The 20,416-nt window shown below is 32.9% G+C and overlaps 1 protein-coding gene and 1 long non-coding RNA gene across 2 annotated transcripts in view; one reads left to right on the top strand and one right to left on the bottom strand.

The window, feature by feature from the left end:
* LOC127702664 (uncharacterized) overlaps positions 1–20,416 on the top strand; it is a 41,744-nt gene that overhangs the window by 12,499 nt on the left and 8,829 nt on the right. The window lies entirely within an intron of this gene.
* Positions 12,633–19,487, bottom strand: LOC127702699 (uncharacterized). Its single transcript, XR_007982532.1, has 3 exons — positions 18,724–19,487; positions 17,743–17,838; positions 12,633–13,908 (listed from the first exon to the last, which is right to left on the bottom strand). It is a non-coding gene; the product is annotated as an uncharacterized LOC127702699 (long non-coding RNA).

Below are 20,416 nucleotides of genomic sequence, written 5' to 3' on the forward strand. Positions count from 1 at the left end.
ATAATTATATAATAACATTCGTGACCGCATATGTATCTTTAGAGACAATAGAACTCAAATTTCGGGTAATCAACCAAAAGAATTAGCCGGTGGACTGATTAGCCATCGTTCACCTTGGAGAAATCATTCTAAGAGACTTAAGACGCTGGACTAGGAGTTCAACTTCTGTACCCATGACCGTTCTACTTAAGATTGACGATACATATTTTGGTAACTAACTTCACGAAAACCAACAAATTATGATGAAATGTACTTACATAACTTCTTTCTGCCTTTATTTAAACTACTTTTAATATGTTTGAACTGTTAGAAACAGGTTTAAATATATACATGTGCGTATATACATGTATATGTATGAAAATATGTTTAAATTCGGACATTTCCTCTTTGAAATTATACAGAAAGAAAAAATGGAAAATGTTCCGAATTACAAAGTGACATATGCATCCCTTAAAAGTTACTATCTTTTCAGAATGCAGCAGCAAGAAGAAAAATATTTAAAAGTGCTTATATGCATCAAGGTATCATTTGTTTAAGTCAAAGATATTTATGAAAGAGGATTATCTCAAGAGCCAATCTTCCCCTTTCATTTAAGTCTGAAGGGTACAAACTGCAGGGCATGTTCACAGTCGAAACTAATTGAAAAAGATGTCGTTGTAAGTAGGTGAACTTTCTAGGCAAATTAATATACTTGACGGCTTCATAAAGTAACCAATCTCAACTGCCCTATAAACAGGAAATTTTATTCATCTTTTTTCCCGCGAGTGGCCAAGATACAAAAAAGCGGTCTTCACTTTAACCTTCTATGCCGAACCCCCATGACATTTTAAAATTAAGAATTAATTACAATTTAAAAAACTGGAAACATTGCTGCTGCGTATATTTGTTCCGCCGAACAGAAGTTTCCCTGGAAACTTTGTTATAAACATTGCGTTAATATCTGTTCCTGGTGGAACAATTAATCTCTACCCTTTATACTCGTTAGGTTCCAGTACAAAAAATATTACAGAATATTTCTTTCATTTTGAACCTCAGTTAAGAATGAAATTCTATTTCATGAAACCTCTAACTAATGTATACCTAAGAAATCTTGGTGGTTAGTTTTTCTTTTGCCATCCTCTATGATCTGATGTTTTTTTACTTCACTCAATCTTAATTTTATTAATTTTACGGTTGTGTGTACTACCTTCGACAAGTAATCTAGTAAGAAAACTCAAACTGACCCGTGATCATGTGTATTCCGGCTTTATTAGTTATAATATTCATATAAAAGATTTCAAAGAGTTATCAACGTGCTAACCTTACAGAGAACCAGAGCACTTGGCAACTGTTGAATAAAGACGAGGGAAAATGTATTGCAAATTACAAATTGGCGTTAAACCAAGTACAGGTTAAGAGTATTGAGATGAAAACGACGTTTATGGCGTAAGAAGGAGGTACGACGAGCCATTATCCGGTTTATAAGAGAATCCCGAAATTACTTTTAAAAAAACTTAAATTCTTCAATCCTATAAATGTTTGATTTATCGATCAGTTAATCCTCTGTCTGAACTCCTTGGTACACGTTGTGTTCGATTCGAACGCGTCAACGTCCGGATTCATTTGTATCGGGGTTATACGGGGTGAAAATTTTAAATACACTTTACTAGAACGCATCTATCCATCCATCCTGTATTTTTCGCGGGGTTTTAGAGAAGGTAATCATTCAGACCACTCAAAATAATATGCGCACGCTACATTAAAATAGACTTATTAATGGACGAATAAGCTTACATCTTAAAGAATTAAGTAAATATTCAGATAATAATGAAGGTGCTGAAATGGTCATTATCAACAATACAAAATTATTCCAAACTACAGCGGCAGGTTTTCAGTTCACTGCCATCGCGCGCTCTAACTCATTTATTTCGATTACACATATGCATGATACCGTCTGTACTTGTTGTCGAGCCTTCGACTTTTGTCGAAAAAGCGAGAACGTCGGCGGCGTCCACAAATATTCACTCTGTGGTTAAAGTTTTTGATATTTTAATGACTTTCTTAAACTATTCTGGATTTCTACCAAACTTGGACAGGGGCTTGTTTATGATCATAAGATAGTATCCAGAAGTAAATTTTGTAAAAAAAAATTCCAGTTTTTCCGTATTTTACTTATAAATGGACTTAGTTTTTCTGCCAGGAAACATTACATTCACTCTGTGGTTAAAGTTTTCAAAATTTTATTAACTTTCTTAAACTATCCTGGTTTTGTACCAAACTTGCACAGAAGCTTGTTTATGATCAAAAGCTAGTATCTAGAAGGAAATTTTGTAAAAATATATTTCCTGTTTTTCCGTATTTTAATTTTAAATGGACTTAGTTTTTCTTCCAGTTAATATTACATTCACTCTGTGGTTAATTTTTTTAAAATTTTAATAACTTTCTTAAACTATCCTAGATTTGTACCAAACTTGGACAGAAGCTTGTTTATGATCAAAAGCTAGTATCTAGAAGGAAATTTTGTAAAAATTTATTTCCTGTTTTTCCGTATATAACTTATAAATGTTCTTCCAGTTAACATTACATACAGTTTGTAGTTAAAGTTTATAAAACATGTATTAGATTCATAAACCATTCTGGATTTTTACCAAACTTTGACAGAAGCTTCTTACAATCAAAAGATAGTATCTATAGGAAAATTTTTGATAATTTTTTCCCCATTTTTGTTGAGCCTGTGACTAGCAGCAAAAGTAGGCGAGACACTGGGTTCCGCGGAACCCTTACGAATTTGTTTTATAATAGGTTTAGTAAATCTAGAATTGAAGTGTTATTAGCTCGAGTGCTATAAAATTATCTTGATCAGGATTCAGGGACCCCAAACAAGACAACGTAGGAGTGGGACTTGTGAAAAGCCTATGCATTAATCACATATGTAGTTCCATAAGGGGGCGGGTCCCTCTTCAATAATGTTAAGTTAATAAAAGAAGAAAACTAACTTAATATGATAAAAATGGGGGGGGGGGGTCTAAAAAGTACCCCTCCCCTTTTTTTTTTTTTATTTTTATTCATTTGCGAGGGAAATGTTAGTTTTGTTGTGTAAATTTTTACACTAGACTGTGCCAAAAATTTTCACTTTAAAATTGTGACTAAATTTCAGAGACAGATTTAGGGTGGCAGAGTGCCCGGGCCCATTTTATGGAGCTATATATATATATATATGGCATAATCAATTGGCGTTAAACCAAGTACAGGTTAAGAGTATTCCGAGGAAAGCGACATTTGAATGCATTATGGCGTAAGAAGGAGGTACGACGAGCCATAAGTTGTGGTGTCACAATGACGACATAAACATAGTGAAATAGACATCTATGCATGCAATCTGAAAATAACTCTTATTAAATTTTGTGCTTCCTTAGCGCTCTTCTGGTTTGTCAAGAACACCCAAACATTTGAAAGCCAAGGATTTATAATAAAGGCATGACATTTTGTAGCAAAGTATCTGTTTGTGGTAGGGTCTTGAATCATATCCAAATACATAAATGACCATCTGAAAATCGAAAAGGGTTCCGCGATACCTTGTGTCTCGCCTGCTTAATGCCTAATTTGTAAAAATTCAGTTTACGAACAACAAACATGCCAGATATACAGACATGAACAGACGACAACCATTGAATTACAGGCTTCTGACTTCGGACAGGCACATGAAGAATATGGCGGGGTAAAACATGTTTATTAACGCTCAAACCTCATCCCACTAACATGGGACAGTTGTGTAACATCACAACATAAGACCAAACTGTAAAAATCAGTTGCAAATGGGTTAACTCAATAGATCGGTACGAATCACAAAAAAACAACTAACGTAAAAACATTAGACACAATCCACCGATATAAGAGTGCTATGTAAGCGTAGTTTTATTCCGACGTGTAAATTTTCCGATGAGACTAAAGAATGTAAACTTTAACCACAAACTGAACCTAAATGTTGACGACAACGGAATATAGGATCGGTATGTCTCGCTTGCGCGATAATAATGTCACAGGCTCGACAGTAATGAACTTTTTTGACAATTTTTGCAGTTTTAACATTAAAGGCAAGAATTACGAAGTCTTTAAGCAAATATGTAAAGAAATATTAAAAAATATGAATACTGATATCTGACAAATTAAAATCTTGTTAACATCCAAAGTATTATGATACTTATTAATTGTCTAATTCAAGGGGCCGACAATATTGCAACATCATGCCATCTCCTTTTCTGTTGGTCTTTAATAAAATCTAGGGTTAACTTTAAAAAACCATGCACTTTCCTCCACATCTTGATGAATTTATTTCAACTGTACAATTTGTTTTCCCATTAGTTTTAAAATGGGGAAAGACAGGATTTGATTTAATAATTTTACAAGGGTAGTGTTTCGATGTTACAAAATGAAACACTGAATCCCGGAAAATTTCTTTTATATTTTATAAACGGTGGGGAAAAATCATAAAAATTTTGAAAATGACGTTGTGTGTATCTGGCAATTACACAAACAATTTCTTCGAATCAACGCAGGTCAAAAAATGGTTCACTTAAACTTATAAACAATAATCCATAGATTCGAAACTTATTTTCCTAGAAATAAGATGTATTAAAGGAGAAGAAAACCAAACTGGAATGTTATTATTTACAGAATCTTACAAATTAAAAAAAGAATGTCAGAAGGTCATAAATTTTGGTATATTTCAACAAATCACGTTGGGGTAAATGTTGATTTCGTAGAACCAGTTAAAACCCTTATGTGGCTGGATTGATATTTGTATCCTCCATGGTTTATCACTACCTTTGATTGTAAAAACAAAATAGTGCAGTGAAGTGAACATTCTTTAGATTTTATACAGGCATTTTAATGAAAGGTTATACTCATTTATTTACAAATTTATGTGTATTTCAATAACCATTCTGGTCATGAAAACTGTTTTGTTCAAGTGAATTATTACATAGTAAAGCAAAGTAAATGATTAGAGTGATTTAAGTACAAAAACATGTATACACATTTAAGCAAAGTTACATATAAGCAATGTCATTGAAAAAAACATTAAATCTTTTGGAAGCCATTGTGACCTGGAGAAAATACGTTTTCTTATTCAATTTACAGACCTAGTCCTATGGAAGACAACTACTGATCGAATTCTTTTTTTTTTCTTTCTTCTTTTTCAAACTACATTGATATTTTCTAGAAGTTTCTTTTGGTCTTCAAATAGGGAGTGCAATAGTTTAGATAAGTTTAAAGTACCAAACAAATCTTCAGGTGAAAGAATCCATACAAATTTCAACTCATCAGATAACTTTGAAAAATTTTTGAATTTAGAATTTAAATTAGATTGGTGTATGACTCTTGTAAAAATAGGTTTTCAACTACCACTGTACAATTACGAACAAAGAACGATAACTCAAATTTCAAATACTAGTATAAGAACATCAGTGCTCACAAGCACTTTGATTTTGTGACGTCTCTACTCGGGTTGTAATCGTCATTAATATAATAATATATACGAACACAACTCGGAAAACTGAACTAGCCGAGCAAAAACTTTTGCATTTTTGACATGGATCGATAATAAAAAAATATAGTATAAATTAAACTTCGAACCAAACCGGAGCAAATTAGGTTGATCTAGGTTCCAATTTAGTAGTCCAGTCAGCTGACCGAGTTCTTTGTAAGAATGATGCAATTGTGGAAATTATCAGTAAATGCTGAAAACCACGGAATGTTTGTGTTCTATAAAAATCGTCCACCAAATAGACCACTTTCGAGTTATGCCGTCCTTCACCGAATAAGTTCGTCAATTATGCGCGCATTTATGACGTCATTTATCAGATAGAGGGGATCGCCTTTAATTATCCCTGTATTATTAAAGTTCATCAAGCGTCTTCGTGATTGTCATTATGCAGGATAAACTAGAAATAATGTTTGTTCCGTAGGTACTTAATCATAATTACCTAATGACAGCAGTGCTGATTATCAATTATAAGAACTTAGTTTGCCGAATAGTTCGTGCAATAGGCCTACAGCATTATATTTTTCCAACCGCTCGCTCAACATGGGAAGGAAATGACGACGCCCATAAACGCACGAATGATGTTCACTAAAACCAAAGTTTTTTGAAAGTGGTCTATTGAGATCTTCATCAATGTATATCACAAATTTCAAGTAACAAAAATCTTATTATTTCTACGATGCTATGGGAATATGAATACCGGAACGGTTGATTTGATGTAGAAAAAGACACCGTTTGTGCTCTATAATGAAAAAGAGTGCCACAAAATGAACGTGAATTCAAATTTTAAAAGAAACTATTACACTTCTTTCTCCCTTAAGTTTTTAAAACAAACAAACATTTCTCCAATGGGTGACGGATGGTATGGTACACATTCTCGTGATAATATTCATCATCTGGAGACCGCCATTTCTCTATTATATGCAGAAGAGTACCGAAGACCTTATTGTGGAAGGGAACAAAAATGTCATGCATGATTAAATGTAAATTAACTGGTTTTCACGAATCGACACGACACCATCAACCTTGAGACTCAGTTCCAGTCACTACGCTGATAAAATGATTGCATCGGACGCAAAACAAACAACAATCAATCAATATAGAATTGTTTGACGTCTGTAAAAGCATATTATTTCTATCGAAAACGTTTTTGCTATGCCGAGTGATCACTCCAGATTTTGAGATGGTGAAGAACATATGAAACTAATTGTGTGTTTTTATGACTTGCAGAAACTTTATACACCATTTTAATCATCTACTGCCAACTTTTGGCATGTTATTTGCCCTTAAATTAACGGTCGATCAGCTACTTTATTTTAGATATACACTCGCATATATAGTTTCTTTGTAAATCAAAATCATAATAGATTACTATAAATTAATGTGAAAAAGTAACATATCAAGTGTAAGCAGTTGATAAGAATTATGAAATTATTTTATCAGTATCTTATGCTTGTGTAAGTAATAGATTAAAATTTGGTACAAGATGTGTATTGATATTAAAGTTGACCCTACACTTTTTAGCTCACCTGGCCGAAAGGCATCCGTCGTTCGTCGTCGTCGTCGTCTGTAGTCATTAACTTTTACAAAAATTATCTGAAACTACTGTGCCAAATTTAACCAAACTCGGCCACAATCATGTTTAGGGTATCCAGTATAAAAAATGTGTTCAATGACCCCGCCAGCCAACCAAGATGGCCGACATGGCTAAAAATAGAACATAGGGGTAAAATGCAAGTTTTGCCTATTATTTTGAAAACCGCTATAAATAAAGGGGGTTGAGTATTAGAAACTGGTATTTGGATTAGTTGGTAAAGATTTGATCTTAGGAAAAGAGGAAAGCTTATTTAATGGGAAAACATTTTTCTGTCTCAAATTATTGCCGGCTGTTGTCAAGAGACTTCTCTACCAGAAAAGGGCCATACTTTCGATATGAGACCTCTTATCCAAATTCGATCACGTTCGATCACTTGATAAGAAACCTTCGGTCAATTCTACTAACTAATCATATAAATTGTACTATTTCTGAGTTACCTCCCCTAGTTAGAAAATAAAGTCAAATTCAATCGAAAATATTCTAATTATAATTTCAACTGAATGATAACGTAAGTTGTCCATAGCCCATTATGAATGCAATTGCAAGTATGTTTGAAAGGTCTGTTACATAAGTAATGCATGCAATAAATTTGACGTCCCTCGTAGGTACTGAATTCGCAATGTGTAAAGATAGTTCATTGACGACTTCGTTTGTGGAAAGGATAAATATAAAATACTAGTATAGGTTTCCGGTCAAAAATTTTAGTGTCCGAAAGAACTGAACCCTCGCAACACTTTGTGAAAAGATAATCACGAATTAGCACAATATTGTGCAATACAAAAGAAAAGTAAATCTGGAAGAGAGACACAAAGTGGAAGTTTTATGTGTAAAAAACGATTGACTCCTCGAAATCAGTTAGTTTGTATGACGACAGTATGCCTTTCATTGTAATGTAATTGACGAATTATGAATGGCTTTTCATTGAAAGGACAAATATAGTGGGCTAATTAAGGCTGGTCAAGATTTTAAACAGTTGAAAGTGGGAAAAGTGATGCTTCACATTTTACTGAAAGATAACTGCACGCATTCCCTTGATGACGTTATGATTGATATGAAAATGGATTATAAGGGTTGTAATATTAACGTCAGACTTTTTATATTGAAAATGAATTCCATGTAAAAAAAAAAAATAAGAGGAAACCAAGGGTCATCAACAACAACAAGTTGAAGAAAGACCACACCATCGTTAAAGAAAAGAGACGACGAGACAAACAGTAGGTTCTATTAAATACTTCACAGAAAACTGAAGATTGAGCAACATCAAACCCACAAAAACCGGGATAAACTCCAATGTTCCGGAGGTGTAAGCAATTAATCTACCCCTAGTTGTAGTTCGGCGTGCTGTTCTGGTAAAAAAAAACGGCGATAGTTGCATTCGGTAATGTCATAAACGAGGGCAGGAGGTCAGGATATGATCATTTGTGATACAGATGTTCAATAACCATAACGGTCAACCAAATTTCAATTTTTTGTATGCAACTTTCGATCAGCAGATTTCCACTTTATTATAAGAAACCTTGTTAAATTGCTTCCTTGTGTGGAGCAACTCTCTATGAAGGAAAGCATAAAAGAAACGCAAGCTCTTAAATGTCGTAATAAATAGGAGACATATAAATACGTAATGCAAGGTGTTACTGGAATGTTTCTATACAAGCAGTGGAAATGATTAAACCTTATTTTTTGTCGTCAAGTTGAGTACTCGACCGACCCTCATTGTCAATTTCTAGATGAAATTCAAGATATGGAAAAGACCTAACTTGTCTATAGTCTTCTATATTTCAAAGTCAAAGCGATAGAAAGATCCAATCTACACAGTTGTCAAAGTTTGATTTTTTTATTGAGCGGACACCATCTTTAAAAAAGAAACGAAGTTGAAGAATAGTTCTAGCTTTTCCCATTCTTCTTGAGAAGCCCTTTAGCGGTCTGTCTTTACAAACAAACAAAAAGGTTTACGAGAAGAGAAACACGGCTGGTTGTCATTGGTAGGCCGAATCTACAATCAAACGAATCATATATGTTGTCAGCAAAAAAAATAGCATCTTGATATCACCTTAAGCGATTTTGTAATGTGTGTCAGAGGGGTTAATAGGTAATGACGCAACTTCATTAAAAATAAAATTCATGAGCTACGTTCGAAGCCAAATTCAAAAAGTACGTTTGAGGACAAAAAGCCAAAAGGACACAGAACAGCAAAAACCCGATGGAACTGTAACTTGAGACTTGGCACAATTATATAATTTTATCATTTAAACCTCACTAATACCATAGTACTTGCTATTGGGTGGTGCTACCCTCGGAGGCGTAATATACTTTAATGCTTCAAGTGGTGTCTCTTTTATGTCGCATTTTATTCATATGCAAAGGAGTACGCTAAATTTATTTACAGGTTCTTGTAGCTGTTTGAATTGAATGCATTTTGTTGTTATTGTCTCGTCTAACACAAAAGGCAAGACATTGGGATGCTAACCTAGCTGCGACGACGAAGTTTACTATTTTTATAAGCTTTATTAATCAATAGGTGTCTGCGTGTTTTAAAACTTGTGAACCGTCCAACCATGCTTTTTAAAATTTAAATATGCTGTTACTGATACCTAATTTAGGTCAATTTCGATATTTGACGCTTTTCACTTTTGCCGTTCATGAGCGTCTTAGGGAAGGATAAATCGTACCTTATAAAAAAATCTCTCTGATTCAAACAAAAATACCTCGGAAACTGACATTATCAAGATGCTTGATTTCTTCATTGACAACATATTTGTTACGTTTGGAGGACGTGTTTATTTTATTAACAAACAATCGGCATTCCCATGGGAACAAATTGTGCTCCTCCTCTTGCCGACTTTTTATCTTTATTCACATGAAGCCGACTTCATACAGGAGCTTCTTATGAAGAAGGAAAAGAAGTTAGTATTATCTTTTAACTTCACTTTCCGGTATACAGATGATGGCCTCTCACTAAATATTTCAAAGTTTGGTCACTGTTAAAAGCATGTATCCTATCGAATTCGAGTTAAAGTATACAACAGATACAGTTGAGTATGCCTCCTATCTTGACTTGCGTCTTGAAATTGACAATGATGTTAGGTTGAAAACAAAACTTTACGACGAAAGAGATGATTTCAGCTTCCCAATTGTGAACCTTCCATTTTTATGTAGCAACATTCCAGCAGGCCTGCATACGGAGTATATATCTCCAAGTTGATGTGATATTCCAGGGCTTAAATTTCCTACCATGATTTCCTTGATAGACGGTTGCTAATCACAAGGAAGCTATTAAAACAAGTTCGTGAATTACGGACGCCATCACAAGTTTGTTGACCGTTATGGAATATCTGTTTCACAGATGCTGACGGATATGTTCCAATTGTCGTAGCCACAATCCCGTCCTCTTTTACCCGAATGTGACCTACCGAATTAGACATCACTGGGTTTGTACTTGCATGAGCCAAACGATGGGTGTCATATGTGGAGCTGGATTTGCTTGCCCTTCCAGAGCACCTGAGATCATCCCCGGTTTTTTGGTGGGGTTCTGGTTGCTCAGTCTTTCATTTTTAACCGGATTTTCGAAGGGAAAATCGGTTATTGATTTGGTGATGTACGGCGGGCGGGCGGCTGCCAAACAGTGTACGTTCATTTACATGAAAACGCTTTGATGAAATTTTTTCAAATTTTGATATCTTGTTTCCTGTGACTAAATGAAGGTCAAGTTCAATTTTCACGACTTAAGCTTTTCTCGTTCTTGAATTTTTTACCCTTTTAGAAACTAGAAATTGACTTATTATATGATTGAGTTATTTCCCTTTGAACAGAAATTAATAAGTTTATGTATAGTTGAGATGTATAGATAGTCTATCAATGATTGTGTCTGTTCAATTGATTAGTCAGGAGTTGTCAAACATTTCTTTATAACTATTTTTTTTAAGTCATGTGTTTTTTGAAGGTAGATGTCACAGTTGTTATGTGGTATTTTATTTTTGTTGTGTGTGTTAATGCTAAATTTTTACTTGATCCTGTTTGGGTGTCCAGATTTGAAAATATCTTTTTCATTAGATAATAATCTATTTTTATTAAAGGATATATTTCATTACATTACATTGTGTAGATAACGTTGTTGACATTGATAGATAAGTTGCAGATAAGATATTAGTTTGTGACAAATGAAAGAAAAAATATTGGGAACTATTAATTATATTTGATTATAATTTGAAAACATCTTTTTTAGTGGTGAAATCATTTCTTATTTTAGATTTGCATTACTGGTTCATGGAAACAAGTTTGAGTTATTTCCCTTTGAACAGAAATTGTTTTAATTAATAAGTATTTCATCATAAATTGAATTTTTGGGGTTCTTCGATAAGCTGATTCTAACAATGTACTTAGATTTTGGATATTGGACCATAATAGGTAAATGTCCAATTTCAAATTTTTCAGTTCTTTGACCACATTTATTTTGTGTCACAAACCTATGCGGTATCAAATATTCAATCACAATCCAAATTCAGAGATGTTTCAAGCTTAAATGTTGTGTCCATACTTACTCAACTGTTCAGGGTTCGACCTCTGCAGGAAAATCCGGTTTGCTGTCACTCTGACAGCCTCTTGTTTATGTTGTGTTTTGTGTACTGTTGATTGTCTTTTGGTCTTTTTCTTTTTTATACGCCCGTTTACGGGACGTATTATGTTATACCGTTGTCCGTCCGTCGTCAACATGTCGGACAATAACTCAAAAACGCTTCAACCAATTTGCATTTTTTATAAATTTTAGATTTTACGTTTCCGAGTTATGGGGTTTTATTCATTAAAAAAGGAGGATTTTCCAGTTTTCGGACAATATCTTCATAGTGCTTTGGTGACTGGTTTGTATCTATTAAGAGCCAATCTGCCAGAAAACCATGCAAAACCGTCCGAATGTCACTTTTTCCAAATGAGTTCATATTTGGCATATTGGTGCACCTTAGTAATGTAAATAACCACACAAATTTTTTTGGGAAAATATTGAACCGATCTGGATATTTTTTGAGCGCCATGTTTTAACAGATGAAATTGCTCGAAAACAGCAAAAATAAGCATTTTTTTGCATATTTCGCTGGTTTAAATAAAAAAATATGGTAACATTTATAATTTTTTGATAGTTGTTCCTAGTAATACATCACTTTAAGTGTAAGAATGCATAGAATTAACAATGCTGTCTATTATGTGTATGTATAATCTAACTGTTTCAATATGTCTTATTTAGCTACATGTCCAAAATGGCTGATTTTGGTCATCTTTCAGAGCCAAAATACTCCAAGACCCGTTTATTATTGTAAAACAACATATCTACTTGCAAAGTATAACTATATATACCCAATCAAAAAAAATATCAAGCTCGGCAAATACTGTTGGTGTCTGGTATATGCCACAACAAAATAGGGTAACCTGCATATTCAAATTTTCTCAATTTTGCCGTCTAATTTGTAACTACTGACATATGATAGGATCTGGACTTATAAATAAGTATAACAACAAATGGAAAAGAATAATTAATGTTTCATTTAATACATTAAGAAAATAATCATACATAAATACAAATTATTCATTATAAATCTAGAGGCTCCCAGGAGCCGAAATAGATCGTATTGACAAATTGAGCACCTAAAACGATAAAAAACACATATTTCAAACGCAATCAATTTAAATTAGAAGTTAAACAATTCAGAATAAGTTCAGACTGTAAAAAAAAAGTTTCTTTTGACCACTTTTGCAATTTATTCTTATAATATATTGATATAGTTGTTGGATAGTAGCAGAAAACTGTGAAAATTTGTAAATTTACACATTTCAGGGACAACATGGACCAAATGAGTATAAAAGTATATTTTAACAAAACGCATTTGACTAGCAGGTCGAACAACTGATGTTCTTAAACCCTGCTGACTGCCATTGGCGATTGCCAAATAAACGGATCACCCATGTAATAAATGGATCTTAATTATAAATTTAATACTAAACAGAAAACAATAAACTTGCGAAAAAGATGGTATACCGCAAACAAAAGGTGCAAAGGTTTTTGTACACCAAATATATTGAAAAGTTTTTAAATTTTGTATACATATATATATGTATGACACTTCTTCTAAAGTTATTAAGATGATGGTTTAAAAGTGAAAACTGTAAACAGATGATTTTAACAGACACTTAGTGATGGAAATTTTTTTATGACCCTTTGAGCCTAGTATGCTAACAAGGCAAGATTTGCCAGGTACCTATATCTATGTTGCTGCAATGTGGTCAATACAAACATGAAAATCATAAATGCTTCTAAAAAAAAATCCCATAACTAGACGAAAAACAAATTACTTAGTCTATATATACCAGTGCAAAATTTATAAAGAATTTTGAATGAAATTGGATAGCTGTTAAGATTACTGTACCTATAATGCTCTACATCACATCTTCGGAGATAACAGAATTAAAATAAATCATATGAATCTTCAAATTTCAATAAAGTTGAATGTGTTTTTTTATACTTGAACGGCTATAGGTTTTACTATAAAACAAGTGTACATTAACTTTCTTGTAAAAGAAAAACCATAACATTAAAATCTCCATAAATGATGAACTGTTATTTTTTGAGACATCATCCCATGGAATTTAACTGATGTTTTAAAGTTGGAAAGTTTCTGTTGCTTGTTTGGTTGGTTGAAATTGTTTCTGTTAGAAGCATTATCAGTCTCCCAATCTGATGTTGACTGCTGTGAAAGTTCAGTTGTTGTTGACACTGACAGAAAGGTTAGCTGCGAGTCTAGATCTGAAAACCACAAAACATACATACATAAATCAGGCTGTTAGTTTTCATATTTTTTCATTTTCTTATTTTGGGGCCTTTTATGGCTGAATATATATGCAGTATAGGTCATGCTCATTGTTGAAGGCCATATGGCATATGAAGACCTATAGCTTTACTTCTATGTCATTTGTTCTCATTGGCAATCATACCACATTTTTGTTTAATTTCATATATACCACTGACAGGAAATAGAATTGACAACTTTTACTGTATGTGGATGCAGTTACAAAATTCTCCCAACTAAAGCCAAATCATTTTTGCAGAATAGTTATTATCCACTCCTTTTAAGCATGTCCAAATAGCCCTTAACATCTTTACAACAATAAAAATTGCCTCCATTTGGTTTGGCATGTCAAATTACCTCTCAATATAATTTTACATTGAAAACAGACAATGGTGATAATTTGACCGCTTTTAGTGCCAATCTTTGAAATGGTGGCCATCTTTATATCTGTTCTCTGTGTCAAAGTACAGCTAAATATCAATATTCTTTAAAAATCAAACTCAACAAAATTGAAAATTTTACTCTTTATTTGCTGTGTCCATCTTTAAAAAAAAATTTCATTGTTTTGTAGGCATGTCAAAAGTGCTATAATTCCTTAATGTCAATTTTCATATAAGACCATCTTGAAAATGTTTGCCATTTTGGAAGAAAAAACAACCTTACTTTGTTTAAAAGCAAGTCAAACTACCACGACTATCCCTAATTGACAATTTTCATTAAATTAACCAGTGTTGAAATTTGTGCCATCCTTGGTGGCCATCTTGAAAATGTTTGACATCAGATAATGATCCACATATTGTGCTTTCTTTTCACTAAAGTTTCATTTAAAAAGATAACACCAGTTATCTCAGAAAAGGACAAATTTTGTGGAAGATGAAGAAACAAGAGGCTCTCAAGAGCCTGAATCGCTCACCTGTATTTCAGAGGAGAAGATTTTTAAATGTTAGCAAACTTGATGAACAAATTGTGTAAAATTGTCTTTAAAGGGCAATAACTCCTTAAAGGGTCAATTGAAAATTTTGGTCATATTAACTTTTGTGTAGATCTTACTTTGCTGAACATTATTGCTGCTTACAGTTTACATATATCTATAGTAATATTCAAAATATTAACAAAAAACTGCAAAATTTTGTTAAAACTACCAATTCGGTGGCAGCAACCCAACAATGGGTTGTTCGATTCGTCTGAAAATTTCAGGGCAGATAGATCTTGACCAATTAAACAATTTTACCCCATGTCACATTTGCTCTAAAAGATTTAGTTTTTGAGATATAAGCCAAAAACTGCATTTGACCCATGTGTTCTATTTTTAGCCATGGCGGACATGTTTGTCGATGGATACAAACTTCGGATACAATTTATAAATAAGATACCCTAAGGAACATTTAGTTACAGTTTGAAGGTAATTGGCCCAGTAGTTTCAGAGGAGAAGATTTTGAAATGTTAGCAAACTTGATGAACAAATTGTGTAAAATTGTCTTTAAAGGGCAATAACTCCTTAAGGGGTCAATTGACAATTATGGTCATATTAACTTTTTTGTAGATCTTACTTTGCTGAACATTATTGCTGCTTACAGTTTATATATATATCTATAATAATATTCAAAATAATAACAAAAAACTGCAAAATTTTGTTAAAACTACCAATTCGGTGGCAGCAACCCAACAATGGGTTGTTCGATTCGTCTGAAAATTTCAGAGCTGATAGATCTTAACCAATTGAACAATTTTCCCCCAAGTCAGATTTGCTCTAAAAGCTTTAGTTTTTGAGATATAAGCCAAAAACTGCATTTGACTCCTATGTTCTATTTTTAGCCATGGTGGCCATGTTTGTCGATGGATCAAAACTTCAGATACAATTTATAAACTAGATACCCTAAGGGACATTAAGTTAAAGTTTGAAGGTATTTGGCCCAGTAGTTTCAGAGGAGAAGATTTTTGAAATAGTTTACGACAACAGATGACAACAGACGACGGTCGACGACGGACGCCAAGTGATGGCATTAGCTGACATGGGGCCCTTTTGGCCCCGGTGAGCTAAAAATGCAAGTTTGGACAGAACATTCAAGCTATAACAGCTCTAAATTTGTAATGGGATTAAATATTTGACAAAGAATAGGTTTCTAACACAGAATAAATATGGTATAAACATAAAGTTTAATAGTTTCAGCATAACCCCAAGATCAAATTAAGATTTAAAATTTAGTTTAATTTTGGGCCCTTTGGACCTCAATGTAAACCAATTTCATAATAGGGCCCAAAAACTAAATACAGGTTAGATTCAGGCTGAATCAGCATCTTTAAAATTATTGTTGAAATCAAACACAGTTAAATTATGGACCCCATTTGAACCAACTTGAAAACTGGGACCAAAATCATAAATCTAAGTACATATTTATATTCAGGATATTTGATTATTTCTATTTATCATTCAAAGAACCCTAATTCATTGTAATTAGAGTTCAAGTTTTGTTAAAATTAAACTAAGTTAAAATTTGGACCCTTTGGACTTTAAAATGTGGACAAATTTGAAAACCGGACCAAAATTAAAAATCTAAATATAAAACATTTGCATTTTGTATATCAAAAGAACCTCAAGAATTCAAGTTGTGTAGAAATAAGAAAAAAAAATTTGGACCATTTTGAAATCAATGTGAACCAATTTAAAACATGTAAAATGGGGCCCAATTGCAACATCTTAAATTATTTAAATACATTGTTAGATTTACATGTAGCATATTAAGAACCCAAATAATGTATTTATTTTAATTTGTTCTTGTCCTAAACATACATGCCAACTATTTGCCATTGGACATTAGCATTACCAACAACCAATCAATTAATCGAACAGGTGAAATATCTTCAAAAGTACCAATAAAAATCTCCCCCTTTTATATTTGAAAAAGTAAAATCACAAAAATACTGAACTCCGAGGAAAATTCAAAAAGGAAAGTCCCCAATCAAATGGCAAAATCAAAAGTTCAAACACATCAAACGAATGGATAACAACTGTCATATTCCTGACTTGGTACAGGCATTTTCTTATGTAGAAAATGGTGGATTGAACCTGGTTTTATAGCTAGATAATAAACCTCTCACTTGTATGACAGTCGCATCAAATTCCATTATATTGACAACGATGCGTGAACAAAACAAACAGACACAATAGGTAAAATTGTAAAAAATAGGGGTACAGCAGTCAACATTGTGTTATCATCTTAATCACTATAAAAACAAACAAATGTAACGAAGAAGCACAAAAAGGCATACATCAAATTTAACATCCTCATTTTGCTTATATTATACGATTTTATATATCTATGTAAAATCCACCCATAAAGGATGGAAGATTTTTAAGTACTGGCGTAAAATCGCGCGTTTGAAATTCGCACAGGTAGACATAAAATAATTTTGTCGTTCAAAGTATGACGGGATACATAAATACAGAGTCACGTAAAATGGATATCACAAAAAACAGACTTAACAGTAAAAGTAATACGTATTAATAAATAAAATAATTGAAATGGAATGTATGAACAGTTCATTAGTCATTGTTAGTTATTGAATGGAAACTAGAGGAGCCGCCCAATATAGTACTACAAATTAAAATTAGCAAAGTGATTTTTCATTGGGAAAACCAAGTTAACAAAGACCTGTTTAATAAAACTGATGTACAAATGTATAACATGTAATTGTATAATTATGTTATTATATAAGTGATTACATATACTTTGTATGATTACCATGTTATACAAACAGTTAAATTAATATATAAGTTAATAATAACTTACCAATATCTTCTTCTATACATGTATTTAGTTTGACCTGGCTATTGTCACTTTTACAAAAATTCATCTTAATTGAGCATTGCTTGCATATATATAGCCCTACAAATAAAAAGTGTTAAACTATAAAATAATTCTTCAATTTTGTTTTACATGAAATAAAATATATCAGACAGGAAATGAAGGGTAGTGTAGCATCACTGTGCATGTAGTTTAAATGTATGTTTTTTCTTTTAAAAAGGGCTCTATAAGTAATCTACATACATGTACATGTAGGGTCCTAAAATTGAACTTTACAAAAGTTTGCAATGCTTTTGATTTTTTTAGTCTCCATGGCCTATTAGCATGATTAGTTCATTAAAAAAATATTATTCTCTGGATAAAGTTGTCTAGTGTTACATGTACAGTATGTTGTATGTAAAACATGTATTTGTAGGAGGCTTTTCCACGAGATAAAAGTTTTTTTAGTAGACAAAGAGCTGAACAACTTCCAGTAAGAACTGAAAATATAACTTAGGGGAAGAGAATAAAAACCTGACCTGCTAAACGTTGAATATGTTGAAATAGATTTTGATTATTATCATGATTCTGGTCTATAAATTGATTTTTTAAAGCAGAAAATAAATATATATTGTACCCTGGTTAATAGCTTGAAAATTAAAATTCTGTCCTAAGCTGACAAGGACATAAATATTTTGACCATTCTAACCCCGGGTTAGAATGGGTTTAGTAAACCCTCCCCCTTGCTTTTTTAATCAAATGGTCCCAAGACAGAACAATGTATATACGGATATATATTATTTGCTTGCACTTTGCCATAGGAAATAAATAAGATGTCTTAGAAACAGGTCAGGTGTACAAGAATATTCACATGCCCCTTCAACACCCACCCCCCCTTTTTTTAATCTAGCTAATGTATCAATTGTTGGTCCCCTAATTTCAGATTGACTATATGGAACAAATGAAAATTGATTGTTAGATTTGTACCTGTTCCTACTGGAATAACTTGTCCTGTATACAGCCTGTTTTGAAAGGGTGAAGATCCTTGGTCAGCTTTGGCTTTGCTGGAAGAGGGTTGGACAAGATGTTGACATCTTGCTTGACTATCATGTCAATGAATTCCATAAAAGTCCCTGTACTTCGAGCATATTCAAAGACTAGATGATGTAACAACCATGGGAAAATAAACCACTCCTTGTCTTATATAAAATAAGGAGTCCTGTTGGAAATTCTACACCATAGTTTTCAGTATTATCCAGACTTCCTAAATGTAGATGAATGGTAGTCTGTATCTGTATGAATATGTTTGGTTACCAATGCTGGTTTCAATACCACGGTAGAGAGAGTGTCGTTGATTTATTGATGGTGCGCCAGAGCAGTTTTGACACTCTCAATCTCAATTTTGGTGCGAGCAAGGTGGTTCCACTAGCTCACTTTTTTTTTTACGAAGAATGATTTAGAATACTTTTGTTTTGCTCGTTGAAATCTAAAAACACTTTTTGCTGTTCATGGACTTATTTTTCCAATCAATATTTATCATGTTTATTCACTAAATTATTGTCATGATTGTCATATTTCTTGGCAGTAATTATTTTTTTTGGAAATGCTATTTTGGTCTTTAGTGCATTCAGATATCTTAAATAGTTTGTAATATGTAGATGTATAAGGCTGGGATAGCCCACATGCTCATCCTAGATTATTAAAGTCACAAACTTCACTGTAAACATTTATCTGCCAAACCATCACTGGGAGATGTTTGAGATCTTACCCAAGGGAGATAAGTCAATGGAAGAGCATAAAAGATGGACTCCCTGGTTTCAGACAATTTATTGATTTTTGGACTTGCAGTACAAATACGTCTTATTTCATTTTTCAGACAAATTGAATTTACTTGTTCGAATGATTTTATGAGCCATTTTAGTACCAATTGTGTTTAGAATTTAATTAAAATCAAAATCAAAATGTGTCAATTTGGGACTAAAATCACCATTCTTCCAAGGCATAAATTAACATATAATAGTCATTTGCCAAGCTTAATATTTTGTTTTGATATAAAACATACCCCATAGTTAAAACCGATATAAGTTGCAAACAAATCCTGAATGGGTCTTGCAAGATAGAAGCGAATGAAAACCACGTAAATTCATGTATGAAAAACCCGGCCTTTGTCTCCCTGCTCCTGGCAATGTGCCAAATCGTTTAAATTTTCATTTGTATTGATCATAACATAGTAAAATGGATGAGTTTCAGCTGACATTACTCTAAAAACTCAACTACCCCATTTAATATGCTTCTGGGTCATTCTTAAAAGGCATAAAAAAGTTGGATTTTTCCTTGGTTTCATTATGAATTTACAGAATTATGCAAATGAGGCTGTTACTAAAAATAGATACGATTCTGGGAAAAATTAAGTGGTCAAATTCTTTTATTTTATGTCAAAGATTAAGATGATGTATAAAAATTTGTCAAGTTGTGATTGTCGATTTGGACGATTTTCTGAATATTGCATGGTTTTCTGGCGGATTGGCTCTTAAGATAACCTCCTTTTAGTTTTTTCATAAATTTCTGATATAACATTGAGAAGTTATTGAACTTTATTCTTTGAAAAAGCGACGGGCGTATCGTGCGCTCATGGCGCAGGTGTTTATTTGCCATGGCGTTGTCAGTTTTTTCGACTTAT

Source organism: Mytilus californianus, unplaced genomic scaffold, assembly GCF_021869535.1.
Source record: "Mytilus californianus isolate M0D057914Y unplaced genomic scaffold, xbMytCali1.0.p SCAF_5, whole genome shotgun sequence".
In the NCBI taxonomy this organism is placed as follows: Eukaryota; Metazoa; Mollusca; class Bivalvia; order Mytilida; family Mytilidae; genus Mytilus; species Mytilus californianus.